Raw genomic sequence first — 18,976 nt, 5'->3', positions numbered from 1 at the left:
CCTTAATGTGAGCTTATCTTTTCCAGAACACCAGGATTGAAGTCCTCCAATCAGACATCTGTCACTGTCACAGTACCCTATCAGCTCTTCCCAAATCACAAATAACATCCTGTGTGACTGAAATAAACATTACCTTTTCCTCCTCGAGTTCTCGACCTGTCTTCAGCAATTGACTGAGTTGATCAGTCAATCCTCCAAATCTCTCCACCATCGTCCCCGAGTCTGGAACTGCAATCATCTGCTTCCATTCTTATCATTATAATCATCGCCAGAATATCGACATCAGTAGATTCTATTCCAATTTCTGCAGCAACGTCTCTGTTTATTTCAAAAGGACTATTTCTCACTTACATTCTGTCTGCCAGTGACATCATCCAAAAACAGAATGTCAGTTTCAATATTTGTGCTGAAGACATCAAACTCTACCTCACCCTAACATTTCCCGTTTCTCTGTGTTCTTTGGATTGTCACACGGCTTGTCAGAAATCTGGTACCTGGTGAACAGCAATGTCCTTCAATTAAATATTGGAAAGGCTGAAGCCATTTACTTTGTTCCTTGCCACAAAGTTTACTCTCCAGCCAGAATTCCTTTTCCTGGAAACTAGCTGCGACTGAACCATATTTTTTGCAAACTTGGTCAGATCATTGACATCGGGATGAGCTTACAACCACAAGCCTAGACCTTTGACAAGCTCCCTCATGGCAGACTGGTCTAAAAGGTGAATTCACACGGGCAACATGGATACAGAACTGGCTGCATCATAGAAAACAGAGGGGAGCAGTGGAAGGGTGCTTTTCTGAATGGAGGGATGTGACTAGTGGTGGTCTGCAGAGATCAGTGCTGGAACCTTTGCTGTTTGTAGTATATATAATTGATTTGGAGGAAAATGTAGCTGGTCTGATGAGTAAGTTTGCGGACAACACAAAGGTTGGTGGAGTTGCGGATAGTGATGAGGATTGTCAGAGGATATAACAGGAAATAGATCGCTTGGAGACTTTGGCAGAGAAATGGCAGATGGAGTTTAATCCGGACAAATGTGAGGTAATGCATTTTGGAAGGTCCAATGCATGTGGAAAGTATACAGTAAATGGCAGAACCCTTAGGAGTATTGACAGGCAGAGAGATCTAGGAATACAGGTCCACAGGTCACTGAAAGTGGCAGCGCAGGTGGATAGGTTGGTCGAGAAGGCATATGGGACGCTGCCCTTCGTCGTTCCGGGCATAGAGTATAAAAATTGGCAAGTCATGCTGCAGCGGTACAGAACTTTGGTTAGGCCACACTTAGAATATTGCGTGGAATTTCGGTCGCCACACTACCAGAAGGACATGGAGGCTTTGGAGAGGGTTTACCAGGATTTTGCCTGGTCTGGAGGGCATTAGCTATGAGGAGTGATTGGAAAAACTCGGATTGTTTTCATTGGAACGACGGAGATGGAGGGGCGACATGACAAAGGTTTACAAAGTTATGAGCGGCATGGACAGAATGGATATTCAGAAGCTTTTTCCCAGGGTGGAAGTGTCAGTAACTAGGGGGCATAGGTTTAAGGTGAGCGGCGTAAAGATTAGAGGGGTTGTGCGAGGCAAGTTCTTTACACAGAGGGTGGTGAGTGCCTGGAACTTGCTGCCGCGGGAGATGTTGGAAGCAGGTACGATTGCAACATTGAAGAGGCATCTTGAAAATACATGAATAGGATGGGAATAGAGGGGTGTGGACCCCCGAATTGCAGAAGGTTTTAGTTTAGGCAGGCATCAAGATCGGCGGAGGCTTGGAGGACCAAATGGCCTGTTCCTGTGCTGTACTGTTATTTGTTCTGTGTTTGTTTCTCTCGATGACCCATTCCTCTTCCCCCGTTTCACCTCAAATGCTGCTGAAATCTGATCAGTGTCTTTGCCAGCTCCTGATTTGAATGTTCAAACACACTCCTGGCCGAGCCCGCACATTCTACACTCGTATTTGTTATTCTATGTATATGGAGGAATCATACTCTGTGTGTCCGCTGTCAGAACCAGCTGCTGCCCAGGTTTACCGAAGCTCATGAATGATAACCAGGGAGGAAATCTGATCAGAAATCCTGGAGCCAATCAAACAGCAGTCAGCACAAATTACCCAAATTTCCAATAAGATAGGGTCACATGACCAGGCTCTGCTCCTGTCTCCGACTCCAGTTTTTGTCCACCCAAGACCAAATCAGGAGCACAGCCGAAACGGCAGGTATGCCGAATGCCACAGCTCAAATCCTGACCAGGAATACTTCCCCAATCCCTGTCCAGTTCCGTTCCACCAAATTCCTCTTGTCCTCATTGCTCCACTGCAATAATTTGAAGAATCGTGGACGAACATATCAATCCTGTTGCAAATGATACCATGTCCATCACAACAATCTGCCAAGCTGTAAATCGCTCTGAACTTACTCCACTCCGCTCCTCCCTTGTCATCTGTTGTTGAACAGTATTTGTTATGCACCACTGATTCTGCTGCACCGTCAGCAGGTTTTTCCCTGATAAACTGGACCCAGGGCAACGTAAATTCCAGAACTACACCATTTCAACTCTCTTCTTGCCTTCCAACCCCATCTGGAATTCGATATCTCTTGCTGCGTGCTCATCAATCTCGCACTCTCTATACTTTTCCACTCATGCGTGATGTCACGCTGTTTTTACCTGCTCTATTATGTCTTCTGAGATATCTATTTGGATGTGTGCAGTGCTTTGTTCATGCAAGTTGTGATAGTCACAAGTTTCTTGCCACCCCATACTCTACGGTCTGGCTTAACCTGCTTCTTTCCCCATTGCAGTGGAAAGTATGTTGGCACAGTGAATACCCAAAGGAAGAGAGGAACCATCTGAAGTCGATGGTAGTCAAAGCTGGCTCATAGATGACGTCTGTGATGTGGGCCCACTTGGTCTCAGCATCTCCTGTGGGAGTGTTTTGAAGGGCTGTTGCAAGTGAATTTAGAAATTTTTGGAACAACTGTGGATGAGAAATCCTGCTCGTGTTGTTGCGCGGGTGGCCCTTCGGCTTGGAATTATGCAACTTCGTTGGTCTGAGTCTAACCTTGCTGCACACCAGGGAGTAGTCGGTGTCACAGTCTGCACTGTGGAAGCTGCGTGTGATTTGAACACTGTTTAAGGAGGCTCACCTTGTGACGATGAGCTCCAGCTGGTGCCAACGACGCGATCTTGGGTGCCTCCATGAAACCTGATGACAGAGTTCAGTTTGAAAGAACGAGTTGGTGATGCAGAGGTTATGATAGGTGCACAACTCAAGCAGTCTCTGCCCATTCTCATTCATCCTTCCAACATCATAGTGCCCAAGGCAGGAGGGCCATGAGTCATGGTCGGCCCCAACCCTGGCATTAAAGTCCCCCAGCAGGAACATGTGTTCGCTCTTGGGGATGCTACTAATGATATTATGGTGTTCGTCGTCGAACTGGTCTTTAGCGTCAGGTGGGGAACAGAGTGTTGGAGCATAGATGCTGAGTAGGTGTACTGGACCATAGGTGCTGAGCAGTCGGATGGACAGTATGCTTTCCGAGCCATTTGAGGGAGGCTCTATCATGCTGAGCAAGGAGTTTCTGATGGATGGAGATCCACTCGCGGGGAGGCGTGCAAAGAGGAATGGAGACTGGTTTCAATCTCATACTTAAGAGCTGGAACCTGTCATAGCCGTTAAGCGCATTGCACTGTTGAACTACAAGAAAGCCCCCAGCGAGTTAACATCCGTAGCACTTAAAGCAGCCAGAAGCACTGCGTAAAGAACAGCCAGGTGCTGCGCAAATGACTACTGGCAACACCTATGCAGTCATATTCAGCTGGCCTCAGACACCGGACACATCAGAGGAATGTATGATGGCATTAAAAGAGCTTTTGAATTAGAATTAGAATTAGAACATGACAGCGCAGTACAGGCCCTTCGGCCTTCGATGTTGCGCCGACCTGGGAAACCATCTGACCTACACTATTCCATTTTCATCCATATGTCTATCCAATGACCACTTAAATGCCCTTAAAGTTGGCGAGTCTACTACTGTTGCAGGCAGGGCGTTCCATGCCCCTACTGCTCTCTGAGTAAAGAAACTACCTCTGACATCTGTCCTATATCTATCACCCCTCAACTTAAAGCTATGTCCCGTCGTGTTTGCCATCACCATCCGAGGAAAAAGACTCTCACTATCCACCCTATCTAAACCACTGATTATCTTATATGTCTCTATTAAGTCACCTCTCCTCCTCCTTCTCTCCAACGAAAACAACCTCAAGTCCCTCAGCCTTTCCTCGGAAGACCTTCCCTCCAAACCAGGCAACATCCTAGTAAATCTCCTCTGCACCCTTTCCATAGCTTCCACATCCTTCCTATAATGCGGTGACCAGAACTGCACACAATACGCCAGGTGCAGTCTCACCAGAGTTTTGTACAGCTGCAGCATGACCTCGTGGCTCCGAAACTCGATCCCCCGACTAATAAAAGCTAACACACCATATACCTTCTTAACAGCCCTATTAACCTGGGTAGCAACTTTCAGGGATTTATGTACCTGGACACCAAGATCTCTCTGTCCATCTACACTACCAAGAATCTTCCCATTAGCCCAGTACTCTGCATTCCTGTTACTCCTTCCAAAGTGAATCACCTCGCACTTTTCCGCATTAAACTCCATTTGCCATCTCTCAGCCCAGCTCTGCAGCCTATCTATGTCCCTCTGTAACCTGCAACATCCTTCGGCAGTATCTACAACTCCACCGAACTTCGTGTCATCCGCAAATTTACTAACCCACCCTTCTACACTCTCTTCCAGGTCATTTATAAAAATGACAAACAGCAGTGTCCCCAAAACAGATCCTTGCGGTACACCACTAGTAACGAAACTCCAGGATGAACATTTGCCATCAAACACCGCACTCTGTCTTCTTTCAGCTAGCCAATTTCTGATCCAAAGCTCGAAATCACCTTCAACCCCATACTTCCGTATTTCCTGTAATAGCCTACCGTGGGGAACCTTATCAAACGCCTTACTGATATCCATATACACCACATCCACTGCTTTACCCTAATCCACCTGTTTGGTCACCTTCTCGAAAAACTCAATAAGGTTTGTGAGGCACGACCTACCCTTCACAAAACCATGCTGACTATCGCTAATGAACTTATTCTTTTCAAGATGATTATAAATCCTGTCACTTATAACCTTTTCCAACATTTTACCCACAACCGAAGTAAGGCTTACAGGTCTATAATTACCAGGGCTGTCTCTACTCCCCTTCTTGAACAAGGGGACAACATTTTCTGTCCTCCAGTCTTCCGGCACTATTCCTGTCGACAATGACGACATAAAGATCAAGGACAAAGGCTCTGCAATCTCCTCCCTGGCTTCCCAGAGAATCCTTGGATAAATCCCATCTGGCCCAGGGGACTTAGCTATTTCCACACTTTCCAAAATTGCTAACACCTCCTCCTTGTGAACCTCAATCCCATCTAGCCTAGTAGTCTGAATCTCAGTATTCTCCTCGACAACATTTTCTTTCTCTACTGTAAACACTGACGAAAAATATTCATTTAACGCTTCCCCTATCTCCTCTGATTCCACACACAACTTCCCACTACTATCCTTGATTGGCCCTAATCTAACTCTATAGTCACTCTTTTATTCCCGATATACCTATAGAAAGCCTCAGGATTTTCCTTGATGCTATCCGCCAATGACTTCTCGTGTCCTCTCCTTGCTCTTCCTCGCTCTCCCTTTCGATCCTTCCTGGCTAGCGTGTAACTCTCAAGCGCCCTAACTGAGCCTTCACGTCTCATCCTAACATAAGCCTTCTTCTTCCTCTTGACAATCGCTTCAACTTCTTGAGTAAACCATGGCTCCCTCGCTCGGCAACTTCCTCCCTGCCTGCGAACCATAAAGAATCTCGCCCCCCTCAAATATAAATCAGGGGATATAATCGCTGACCAACAAAAGCAAATGGACCGCTGGGTTGAGCACTACCTAGAACTGTACTCCAGGGAGATTGTTGTCACTGAGACTGCCCTCAATGCAACCCAGCCTCCACCAGTCATGGATGATCTGGACGTACAGCCAACAAAACCGGAAGTCAGTGATGCCATTGATACTCTAGCCAGGAGAAAAGCCCCTGGAAAGGACGGCATTACCCCTGAAATAATCAAGAGTGCCAAGCCTGCTCTTCTCGAGGCACTACATGAACTGCTTTGCCTGTGCTGGGACGAGGGAGCAGTATCTCAGGACATGCACGATGCCAATATCATCACCCTCTATAAAAACAAAGGTGACCGCAACAATTACCGTGGAATCTCCTTGCTCAGCATAGTGGCGAAAGTCTTTGCTCGAGTCGTTTCAAACAGGCTCCAGAAGCTGGCCAAGCACGTCTGCCCTGAGGCAGTGTGGCTTTCGTGCAGAGAGACCGACCATTGACATGCTGTTCCCCCTTCGTCAGATACAGGAGAAATGCCGTGAACAACAGATGCCCCTCTACATTGCGTTCATTTATCTCACCAAAGCCTTTGACCTCGTCAGCAGACGTGGTCTCTTCAGACTAATAGAAAATATTGGGTGTTCTCCAAAGCTACGAAGTATCGTCACCTCATTCCATGACAATATGAAAGGCACAATTCAACATAGCGGCACCTCATCAGACCCCTTTCCTATCCTGAGTGGCGTGAAACAGGGCTGTGTTCTCGCACCCACACTTTTTGGGATTTTATTCTCCCTGCTGCTCTCACATGCGTTCAAGTCTTCAGAAGAAGGAATTTTCCTCCGCACAAGATCAGGGGGTAGGTTGTTCAACCTTGCCAGTCCAAGAGCGAAGTCCAAAGTACGGAAAGTCCTCATCAGGGAACTCCTCTTTCCTGACGATGCTGCTTGAACATCTCACACTGAAGAGTGTCTGCAGAGTCTCATCGACAGGTTTGCGGCTGCCTGCATCGAATTTGGCCTAACCATCAACCTCAAGAAAACGAACATCATGGGAGAGGACGTCAGAAATGCTCCATCCATCAATATTGGCGACCACGCTCTGGAAGTGGTTCAAGAGTTCACCTACCTCGGCTCAACTATCACCAGTAACCTGTCTCTGGATGCAGAAATCAACAAGCACATGGGAAAGGCTTCCACTGCTATGTCGAGGCTGGCCAAGTGAGTGTGGGACAATGGCACGCTGACACGGAACACAAAAGTCCGAGTGTATCAAGCCTGTGTCTTCAGTACCTTGCTCCATGGCAGCGAGGCCTGGACAACGTATGTCAGATAAGAGCGACGTCTCAATTCATTCCATCTTCGCTGCCTCCGGAGAATACTTGATATCAGGTGGCAGGACCGTATCTCCAACACAGAAGTACTCGAGGCGGCTAACATCCCCTGCCTATACACACTACAGAGTCAGCGTCGCTTGAGATGGCTTGGCCATGTGAGCCGCATGGAAGATGGCAGGATCCCCAAAGACACATTGCACAGCGAGCTCGCCACTGGAATCAGATCCACTGGCCGTCCATGTCTCCGCTTTAAATACGTCGGAAAACGTGTCATGAATTCCTGCGATATTGATCACAAGTCGTGGGAGTCTGTTGCCAGCATTCGCCAGAGCTGGCGGGCAGCCATAAAGCCGGGGCTAAATTGTGGCGAGTCGAAGAGACTTCGCAGTTTGCAGGAAAAAAGACTGAAGCGCAAGGGGAGAGCCAACTGTGCAACAGCCACGACAAACAAATTTTTCTGCAGCACCTGTGGAAAAGCCTTTCGCTCTGGAATTTTTGGCCCAGTGGTTACAACCGCAGCTTCAAAAATCGAGGGACCCGAGTTTGATTCTGGGTACTGCCTGTGCGGAGTTTGCAAGTTCTCGTTGTGAGCGCGTGGGTTTTGGCCGGGTGCTCCGATTTTCTCCCACAGCCAAAGTACATAGACATTGAACAGTACAGCACAGTACAGGCCCTTCGGCCCACGATGTGGTGCCGAACCTTTAACCCACTCTAAGATCAAACTTCCTCCATACCCTTCATTCTACTATTATCCATGTACCTATCCAAGGGTCGCTTAACTGCCCCCAATGTATCTGCTTCTACTATCACCGCTGGCAGCGCATTCCACGCACCCACCACTCTCTGTGTCAAGAACCTACCTCTGACATCTCCCCGAAACCTTCCTCCAATCACCTTAAAATTATGCCCCCTGGTGATAGCCCTTTCCACCCTGGGAAAAAGTCTCTGGCTATCCACTCTATCTATGCCTCTCATCATCTTGTACCACTTTATCAAGACTCATCTCATCCTTCTTCGCTCCAATGTGAAAAGCCCTTGCTCCCTCAATCTTTCTTTATAAGACAAGCCCTCCAGTCCAGGCAGCATCCCGGTAAATCTCTTCTGCACCCTCTGTAAAGCTTCAACATCCTTCCTATAATAAGCGACTAGAACTGAACACAATATTCTAAGTGTGGTCTAACCAGGGCTTTATAGAGATGCAGCATAACCTCGCGGCTCTTAAACTCAATCCCCCTGTTAATGAAGGCCAACACACCATGCGCCTTCTTAACAACCCTATCAACTTGGGTGGCAACTTTGAGCGATCTATGGACATGGGCCCCAAGATCCCTCTGTTCCTCCATACTACCAAGAATCCTGTCTTTGAGCCTGTATTCCACATTCAAATTCGACCTTCCAAAATGAATCACTTCACACTTTTCCAGTTTGAACTCCATCTGCCACTTCTCAGCCCAACTCTGCATCCTGTCAATGTCCCGTTGCAACCTGCAACAGCCTTCCACAATATCCACAACTCCAGAAATCTTCGTGTCATCGGCAAACTTGCTAACCCAGCCTTCCACTTTCTCATCCAAGTCATTTATAAAAGTCACAAAGAGCAGAGCTCTCAGAACAAATCCCTACGGAACACCACTGGTCACCGAGCTCCATGCTAAATACTTTCTATCTATTACCACCCTCTGTCTTCTATGGGCCAGCCAATTTTATATCCAGACAGCCAACTTTCCCTGTATCCCATGCCTCCTTACTTTCTGAATGAGCCTACCATGAGGAACCTCAACAAACGCCTTGCTAAAATCCATATACACCACATCCACTGCTCTTCCTTCATCAATGTGTATTGTCACATCTTCAAAGAATTCCATAAGGCTTGTGCGGCATGACCTGCCCCTCACAAAGCCATGCTGACTTTCTCCAATCAAACCATGCTTTTCCAAGTAATCATAAATCCTATCTCTCAGAATCCTCTCCAATAATATGTCCACTACCGACGTAAGACTGACTGGTCTATAATTCCCAGGGTTATCCCTGTTCCCTTTCTTGAACAAGGGAATAACATTTGCCACCCTCCATTCATCTGGTACTGCTGCAGTGGATAGTGAGGAAGCAAAGATCATCGCCAAAGGCGTGGCAATCTATTCCCTCGCTTCCCGTAATATCCTTGGGTTTATCCTGTCTGGCCCCGGGGACTTATCTGTCCTCAAATCATTCAAAATTTCCAGCACATCTTCACTCTTAAAATCAACCTGTTCGAGCTTATCAGCCTGTTTCACGTTGTCCTCACAAACGACCCGGTCCCTCTCACTAGTGAATACTGAAGCAAAGTATTCATTTAGGACCTCCCCGACCTCCTCCAACTCCAGGCACAAGTTCCCTCCACTGGCCCTGATAGGCCCTACCCTCACTCTGGCCATTCTCTTGTTCCTCACATAAGTGTAGAACGCCTTGGGATTTTCCTTAATCCTACCCGCCAAGACTTTTTCATGTCCCCTTCTAGCTCTCCTAAGTCCATTCTTCAGTTCCTTCCTGGCTGCCTTATAACCCTCTAGAACCCTGTCTGATCCTTCCTTTCTCAACCTTAGCGTCGGGTGGCACACTGGCGCAGTGGTTAGCACCGCAGCCTCACAGGTCTAGCGACCCGGGATCATTTCTGTGTACTGCCTGTGTGGAGTTAGCAAGTTCTCCCTGTGTCTGCGTGGGTTTCTTCTGGGTGCTCCGGTTCCCTCACACATGCCAAAGACTTGCAGGTTGATAGGTAAATTGGCCATTATAAATTGCCCCTAGTATAGGTAGATGGCAGGGAAATGTGGTGATATGGTAGGAATATGAAATTAGTGGAGGATTTGTACAAATTGGTGGTTGATGGTCGGCACAGACTCGGTGGGCCGAAGGGCCTGTTTCAGTGCTGTATCTCTAAATTAAAAAAAAAAAATTCGGAAGCTTCCTTCTTCCTCTTGACTAGCTGTTCCACATCTCTTGTCATCCAAGTTTCCTTCACCCTACCATCCCTTCCTTGCCTTATCGGGACAAACCTATCCAGCAGTCGCAGGTGATGGGTAAATTGGCCATTGTCAATTGCCCCTGGTGTAGGTAGGTGGTAGGGGATATGGGATTACTGTCGGGTTAGGAGTAATGGGTGGTTGTTGGTCGGCACAGACTCGGTAGGCCGAAGGGCCTGTTTCAGTGCTGTATCTCTAAATAAATAAATATAAATAAATAAATAGAATTGGCCTGCATAGCCACTCCAGGCGCTGCTCCACACACCACTGACCACCTCCAGAAGCTCACCCATTGTCGCTCCAGATAAGGAGGCCAAAGAAGATATTTTAGCACTAATATCATTTGACACAATAAATTTAATATTATTGCCATGCCCAGTAGAGCCATTTCAAATTCATATCTTTTCACACAGATTTGCACTGAGTGTGCAGGGTTTTGTAACTGACTTTTCTTTTAAAATGGACCATACGAGCCGCAAATAATGGCCACCAAAGGTTATGTGACCTGATCAGTTAATTTCTAAACAGCCATACTGTCTCGCAAGGACAAAATGATACATTCCAGACTAAGCAGTGGCAACTCCACGTATCCTGAGGCAATCCAAGAGGCAATCCTGAAGAGAATGGGTCTTTCTGAAACAAAGACAGTAATCAAGAAATAAGCCAGATAATGAATAATCACACTAATTCCAACACCATATTTGAGAAAGGGAACTGTGATAATGCACATGGTCAGCTAACCATGTTGGTTCGTTTTATTCTTTAAGTGCGATGTGAAGAAAGTCACAACAGCAACAGAAAAAATGGCAGAAAAATCTATGCCGAAATAATTGGAGACTGCAGCATGGTGACGTCTCCAAGCCTGTTGCATTTCGAACCCACCAATACTGCAAAGTGGCCCCGTGGTAACGAGACTGAAAGCAACCAAGTTTGTGGCCTGCAGCAATTCTATCCCGTCAAGAGAATCCTGAAAGCAACTTCAGAACGTGACTCTGGCTGTTGAACTTAGCTAAGCTACATTTCAGGAGTGAAGGTGTCTTTTTCATAAGGTCTGCAACGTGTCTTTTCGACTGCGAGCCATGTGAATTATGAACTATTATTTTGATTATAAGCTGTAAAAGTGCACTATTCTTTTCAACTGTACTTTCCTTTAGTGTGTTTGTGTATGTCGCTGTGTGAGTGAGTGCGATAGTGTTGGATTTCGTGGGGACTGTTGAATAAACAGTCTAGATGGTGTGAATTCATGCAATGCAGGACATGTGAAGAGCAGTTCTGGTCTTCAAACAGGATCTGAAATTCTCACATGTAGCTTGTATATTCGAACAGAAATCACAAGAAAAATAAGAATATACAATGGACACATTCATGGACTGATAACAAAATGCTGCTGATGAACCAATGTTGCAAATAATTTGTCAATTGAGTATGTATCGCTGCATGCTCCAATTGTGATTAAGAGCAGCTGATACTAATTGTGGAAAGATCAGGGTGCATATGGAATAACCAGTTTCCACCTGGGGAGGGGTACGGGGGAGCTGGTCTGGAGAAGCGAAATGCTGTCAGCACTTATGCTGTATGGATTATTGTGAATAAACCTATGTGGAAGTAAGACTGGCTCCTGATTTATCCTTTGACAGATGCATGTTTAAGAAATTTACATTTTGCGCCTTCCCAGGATCAGATCTTGTAATTGGGATGTTTCATGTTCCTTTGTTGATCTCTGTCAGGGCGTGGGATTTGCCTGACTTCAGGCCGTGCAGAGCAGGTGAACTAAATATTCTCTGAGGCTATGAGTCCCTCCCTCAGGGTAATTCAAACGAACAAGGAACCTACTCACCACAAAGTAAAAAATCTGCAATAATTGTAATTCATGTGTGGGAGACGCAGAAGGACGTGGGCATACTTTGCTGGCAGGTTTGCCTTGAAGATTTTTTGGCGGGTTTGTTGAATGTCAAGTTAGTAAGTGTAGAACTGATCCATCCTGGTATTGTGCGAAATCGAACATAAAATCACATAAATATTTGTGAACAACATGTAAAATTACGAGGGAAAATAGACCTTCTTGAGAAAGGAAACGAAAATATTGAAATAGGAATATTTTTGAACTGACAAAGGATTGAATCTGATTCAGCAGTGAATCCACGTCTTTGGATTCTTGTTGTTGCAAATGTGAAACCTGTGGCAGCTTTGCCTTGACAGCCAACTGACATAGTCCTCAGGGTTAAAGGTTTCTTGCTGCCGTGTTTAGGTAACCCAGAAGATAAAATAATATCCTGTGGTCCGGAATTGTATTACTTACATTCCGTGGAACTCTGCAATCTGTTGTCAATCACTTCCAGAACTCTGAGTAAGAGCTGTGCTGCTAACAGCTTCCTCCATCACCGAACAACTGGACACTCGAGCTACAGTTCCATCAGCAAGAAGGCAAGGTTGGCCCTCCCATTAGCCCGAACCCTCGCACACCCATTCTGCAATCCCCGCTGTTACTACGATGGCTCGCCATGTTGTGGGAAGTGATGGTTCATATAATTCCCAAGATTCAGCCTTGAATGCCTCAAGGTTTTATACACAGCATCTTAACTATCCATATTGTGACCTCCCATTTAAAACATGCAACTAAACATTGATGGGGAATTGAAGAGCCTGTATCAGATCCAATGACCCCTCCTCTTGTCCATCTATGACACAAACCTGCGTATTTCCCAAGTTCTCCTGGTCAATATAATGTATATTTTCGAAATTATCACAGCCAATCATGAAGCTCATGGCTTGATTCAACAAATAGACCAACGACAGTTTATACATTCCCCAACGACCCTGTGATTTGCCTCTTGCAATCATTCGGTCAAAGATTGAGGCCAAGATGAGAAGACATTCACTCTGGATGAATGACGGACAAACTGAAACTGTCTTCTTTCACTCCCACAAAAAACACGGCATTTTTGCATTGTTTGCATCAGATTTGGGCAGCTAATAGGCAACTAAAAATCACATCACACATTTGCCATGAAATGGCCTTGTCCAACAGGAGAGAATCTAACCACCTCCCCTTGATATTAATCGTCGTGGTCAGTCCCCAATTACCACATTATCAATATCATAGGCGTTACCTTTGATCAGAAATTTAACTGGGCCAGCCAAATAAATGTTGTTGCTCCAGAGAAGATCAGACGCTGGGATTTATGAAATAAATAACTCACTGACTTTTACATCCACAATCTACAAGACATAAGTCAGGAATAATGGAATATACTACACTTTCCTTGATCTGTGCCGCCGCCAACAAAACTCAAGCGCCTCAGCAGGATCCAAACAAATGGACTTGGATGATATGCCTCCGATGCACCATACTAACACTTAATTCATTCCACCACCAGCACACAGTGGCTGCCGTGTGCACCATATAAAACATCACACTGTAGGAAGTTACTGAATTTATTTCGACAGCTCATTTCAAGCACGAGACCGCTGACACCTAAAACGATCAGGGTGGCAGACGCATGGAAACATGAACACCTGAACGTTCCATCCAACCACAGACATCCTGAGTTGGAACGACATCGTCATTTCTTCACAATTGCTGGGTCAAAATCCTGGAACCTCCTTTCTCATTGTACTGCTGGTGTACCTAAAGCAGATGGAGTTCAGCGTTTCAAGAAGGTGGCTCTCCACCACGTCCCCAAGAGAAACTACAGGTGGATAACAAATCGCAGCCTCGCCAGCAATGCCCACATCCAAGGAGCAAGAAGCCTTCACCTTGCTGCCTCAGTCTAAGCCCAGATGTGTGTTACATTGATGCCGGGCCCGGTTCCTAGCTCAGTACATTCTCTGCCGTTTATGAATAGGCGGTCTCCCAGTTAAAATGGTGATGAGGAGGAATTTCTTCTCTTGAAGTTTTATCGCATTTAGAATTCACTTACGCAGAAGTCAGTGGAGTCTGGGTCATTGAATATATTCAAGGCTGGTTTAGACTGACTTTTCATTTGCGAGGAATTGAAGACTTACTGTTGTCTGGCAGGAAATTGGAATTACGGCCATGGTCAGATATGCCATTATGGTATAGAATAGCAGAACATGATCTATGGGCTGAATGGCCGACTCCCTCTTTTATTTCTAATGACCTTGGGTGAGAGGAAATCTGTTGCATCTCTTGCACTTGCACAGAAAGGAGCTGCGGGCAAGCAAACCTCATCGTTGATGTGACGGAAGAGTGAATACAGATATTTTGTTTGCGATTTTAGTTGGACATGGTGGAAATGGAGGAGGATGATGCGTTGAAGGTGGAGGCGGTTGGAGTGGAAAGTGAGAAAAAGTGAATTCATATCATGGTTCTGGAAGGTAGGGAAGGAGGTGAGGACAGTCACTTGGGTGATGGAACAGATAAAGCTGAGGCCTCTGAAAAACTAATGTGAGGAATGCACGGTTAATGTGAAATAAAAAGACGACAGAAGCACTGGTATGGAAAATGTAATCGTTTAAACAAACAAAAGGCGATGAGGAAACTAAGAGAATGGAAGTTATTATTTATGCAAAGTGGAGTTTGGGGAAGTGAGGTCAAGATAACTGTGGAAGTTGGTGGATCATGGTAAATATTGATGCAGAGTCTGTACACTTATATTGAGGGAGGAAATTCGTGGAAGAGAAGTAAGGAGTCACAGATGGACCGTTTTCAGGCGAGAGAGGTCCAGATATTCCAATGCAAATCTGATTAAATTTTAGAGCTCGATGTGAACAAGGGTTTGACGCAGCCACAATGATCGATGTATCGGAGAAAGAGGTTGAAAAGGGAAACGGAGTAGCTCGGACCGTGTGAGGGAGAGAACAATATCGAAAATCCTGCCATTGTGTCCAGTTCGAGGCACCACACTTTGAGGCTTTAGAGCAGGTGCAGAAAATGTTCAAGTGAAAATTCCAGGGGTGACAGATGTTTTATGCCGACAGATTAGAGAATCGAGGTTTTTCTCCTTAAAGAGGAAATTGAGAGAGAGTTTGATAGAGTTGTTCCAAACAATGGGTTGTTTAAACAGAGTAGATAGAGAGAAACTGCTCTCATTGGCAATCCTGGCGAAAAGCAAAGGACACAGGTTTAAGGGAGTGGCAAAAGAATCAATGGCGACATGAGGGAAAACGTATGTTTCCAAAGCACGTGTTGAGGATATGAAATGAACGCCTGAGAGAGTGGTGAAGACAGAATCAATCAGAAGCGAAGTGAATGAACAACTGGAGAGAAAATCAATGCAGGTCAGTGAGGAGGAGATGTACGAGTGAGATTAGCTGAGCTGCCCGTGCAGAGAGCTGACATGGTCAAGACAGACCTAATGGCCAACTGCTGTGTTGCATCCATTCGATACTCCTTTTTGTTTGAATATATGAATTGTTGAACGGAATTGCACAGATAAAGAGCGCATCCAAAGTATAGACGAACATCCGTTACAGGCTTCTCCGACGTCAGGAATTTAATTTCTGAATAGTCATGCAGAGCGCAGGCCATCACGAAAACAACATGACATCCACAGATGGGACTCATGATTTTTCTCGGACTTCCTTTATTTCTGTTTAACACAGCTTCCAGTTATGATTAGTTGCTTATTGTGATCAGATTTGTCCAGACTTGGGGGTGGGGATGGGGATGGGTCCAATTCAATTTTGGTGGAAAATATATTCCATCAACAGGGAATTAGCACAACTGTCGTAATCTGTTTGTTCAAAGATAAAGAAAAACTGTTCGAACAATTTTGCAACCTGTGTATCCCCATAGAGATCCGGGAGGGTATAAAGTTAATGCACTGGGAATGTGTCACCTCAGAATTTATTTCAGAGATATTACCTGAAGCACAAACAGACTGATCACTCCAAGCAGAAAATGCACGGACCAATTCAATGGGTCAGGAAAATATTCTATGTGATCCTTGTTGTAATTGGCGTTCCTGGTAAGCATCTATAACCAATGAAGTTTTGTAAATCTGTGTATGAGCTGGTTTCTTCCATTACCATGGGAATAATAATATTACATGCGATCGAATGGTTACAGTTACACAGACACACACTCAATAACATAATTGCATTAATTTCCTGAATTAGCTATGCAGTTTTAATCTGTTGTCTCAACTGTTTCTAGCTCAAGACACTCTGCATTGCAAAGTTATTGAATTATGTGGAATGTTGTGTTCTGTAGAATCACAGCTCAAAGCAGGAAAATCTCAGAGTGGAAGGATTACTGGAATTATCTGTTAATGTAGAATTATACTGTGTGTGCGCACGAACTGGAGTGGAGCACCTGACCTCAGCGATCATGTACAACTGGGAGTCTCTGACACTCTAGAATTGTACTGATTGTGGCTGACTAACTGGTGTGGACAATGTAACTCCAGGGAACATGTATTTGCTGGAGTATCTGTCATTGTATTCAGTGCGGGTCCCCATCTTATTCTAATTCTAATTAGAGTTGTTGACAGCACCATCAGATGCAAATTAATAGCCTTCCCGAGCACAATCCTGAGAAGCGTTTGCTCACAAGTGCACGGCAATAATAAATAATCCTCTTCAATATTACGAAAAACACTGATGACTATGACATGTTAATAGACAACTTATTGATTTTACAACAGAGAATCTGGGCATTCAGTACAACTGGATTAGGACAGTCTTCCTGCTCTGCACGAGCCTCTCTTCATTCCAGCTCATTTAATCCGATCAGCATATCCGTCCAATCCTGTCTCCATCATGCACTAACCTCACTTCTTCTTATTTTTTCTTCCATTGCAAAAACTCCAAGAGGTCTCAATTCCACGTTCTCAGCAGTACAAGTAAATAGGTCTCTCTTGAATTCCATCACGTATTTATTGATGACCATCTTATTTTGAGGAAATACAGAACTGGTCACCAGCAAAGTGAAAATATCAGGTCCACGTTTTCCCTCTGTAACCCTTTTTTTTATTTTAAAGGCCTCTATTAGTTCAACAATCATCCTTCTCTTATCGACATAATGGAGCCACAACAGATCCCAATAACTATAATCTCCCTGCTACGGTATTATTTTTGTGAAGAATATGTGCACCTGCTGGTTACCCTGGATAATTTTATCATGTGTAGTCCAGAGGAGTACACATTATTCACGTGTTCAATCACCACCTTTATAATACGTTATTCTGACACTTTTCTTCTGATGATATTCCTGTAGAAATGAAAGCCTGTGCTGTGATCACATTTGCATCGACTCATTAAATTCCCTTTTCAATTTAACTCATTTATACATCAGAGGGAGTGGTCCAAGACGCATGAGTGTCTCCGATCCTAGGGACTGGTTCGAATCAGGGAGGAATTTCTTCGAACCCAGGGAGTGATTTGATTCCGGGATGGGTTCCTACACTGGGAGTGGTTGGAGACCGGGTGCAGTTCTCCAGTCTACCCATTCTTGGGCTCCACGTCGTTATATTTAATTAGTTTACCAGCGTCTGATGAGCGGTGTGCTGTACCTGCCCGTCCAGGATTTGTGACAACTGGAAGTGCTGAGTTTGGAGGCAGGTTGGGATCATGGACCCGATCTGACCTGATCCCAATCCACACGGTTTTGGTGCTAAAGTCCTTCCTGCCAAGGTTGAGGAGCGGAGAATGTTTTTCAGTAATTTACAGCCACTTCTCTATTCTCTCCTTTGCAATTAATTTAGTCTCAATTGTGATCCTGTCCAAGGGAAATTGCGGACTCTCCAGCTGCACCACCCGTTACCTGGTGGCCATGTCAACAGCGGATCTACTGGTCATTATCACTGAGATCATACTCCGGAGAATCAATGATTATTATTTCCCATTAAATTTCCTGGATCTTACCTTTGTGTGTCGCTCTCGCTATGTCCTGACCCGTGCACCCATCGACTGTTCGGTTTGGTTCACCATCGCTTTCACATTTGATCGATTTGTCGCCATTTGTTGCCAGAAGCTGAAATCGAAATATTGCAGCAGAAACACTGCGACTGTGGTTCTATCAACAACTGGCATTCTGCTCTGTCTAAAAAATATTCCAGTCTACTTTTGATTTAAACCTTTTCTGGTAATCGACAATGTGGAACGGTACTGCTCTAATAAGCGAAGTTATTTTACTGACCCTCGATGGATTGGATTTAGAATGTTTGAAAAAGCTTCAACACCAATAATGCCATTCAGTTTAATTCTGTTGCTGAACGCTCTGACGTTCAGACATATTTTAGTGACCAGTCGAGTTCGTCAGAGACTGAGAGGTCAGAGCAAGAAAGATAATCACAGTGACTCTGAAATGGAGAGAAGGAGGAAGTCTATGATTTTACTCTTCACCATATCTGGCAGCTTCATTTTTCTGTGGTTGGTGTATGTGTTATATATTTTTCGCATTGGTCATTTCTTAGATGATGATTCTTATTATATCTTTGAAAATGTTGCATATATGCTGCAGAATTTAAGTTGCTGTACAAACACATTTATTTATGTGGCCATTCAGTCCGAGTTCAGAGAGCAGTTAAAGAGCGCGGTGAAATATCCAGTTACATCAATTATTAAATTAATTAATAAACAAAGCAACTGAGACCAGCTTAAAGATCCAGTGGTTAATGGACAAGAGGTGACCGCTGGACGTCCAGACGAAAATGGCCTGTCGGAGTAAAGACAAACACAAGAGCTGTTAGTGACGGGAAGTGGGGGTCGAGAGCAAGAGGATGGGAAGTAAATTAGCAGGAATCAAAA

The 18,976-nt window shown here is 45.0% G+C and overlaps 1 pseudogene; it reads left to right on the top strand.

Annotated features, from left to right (window-relative positions):
• Positions 1 to 16,127: 16,127 nt before the first annotated feature.
• Positions 16,128 to 18,770, top strand: LOC137381019 (probable G-protein coupled receptor 139; annotated as a pseudogene).
• Positions 18,771 to 18,976: the final 206 nt, after the last annotated feature.

Source organism: Heterodontus francisci, chromosome 21, assembly GCF_036365525.1.
Source record: "Heterodontus francisci isolate sHetFra1 chromosome 21, sHetFra1.hap1, whole genome shotgun sequence".
Classification (NCBI taxonomy): domain Eukaryota; kingdom Metazoa; phylum Chordata; class Chondrichthyes; order Heterodontiformes; family Heterodontidae; genus Heterodontus; species Heterodontus francisci.
Note: the sequence above shows the minus strand (reverse complement) of the source record. Positions and strands in the feature narration are given on the sequence as shown.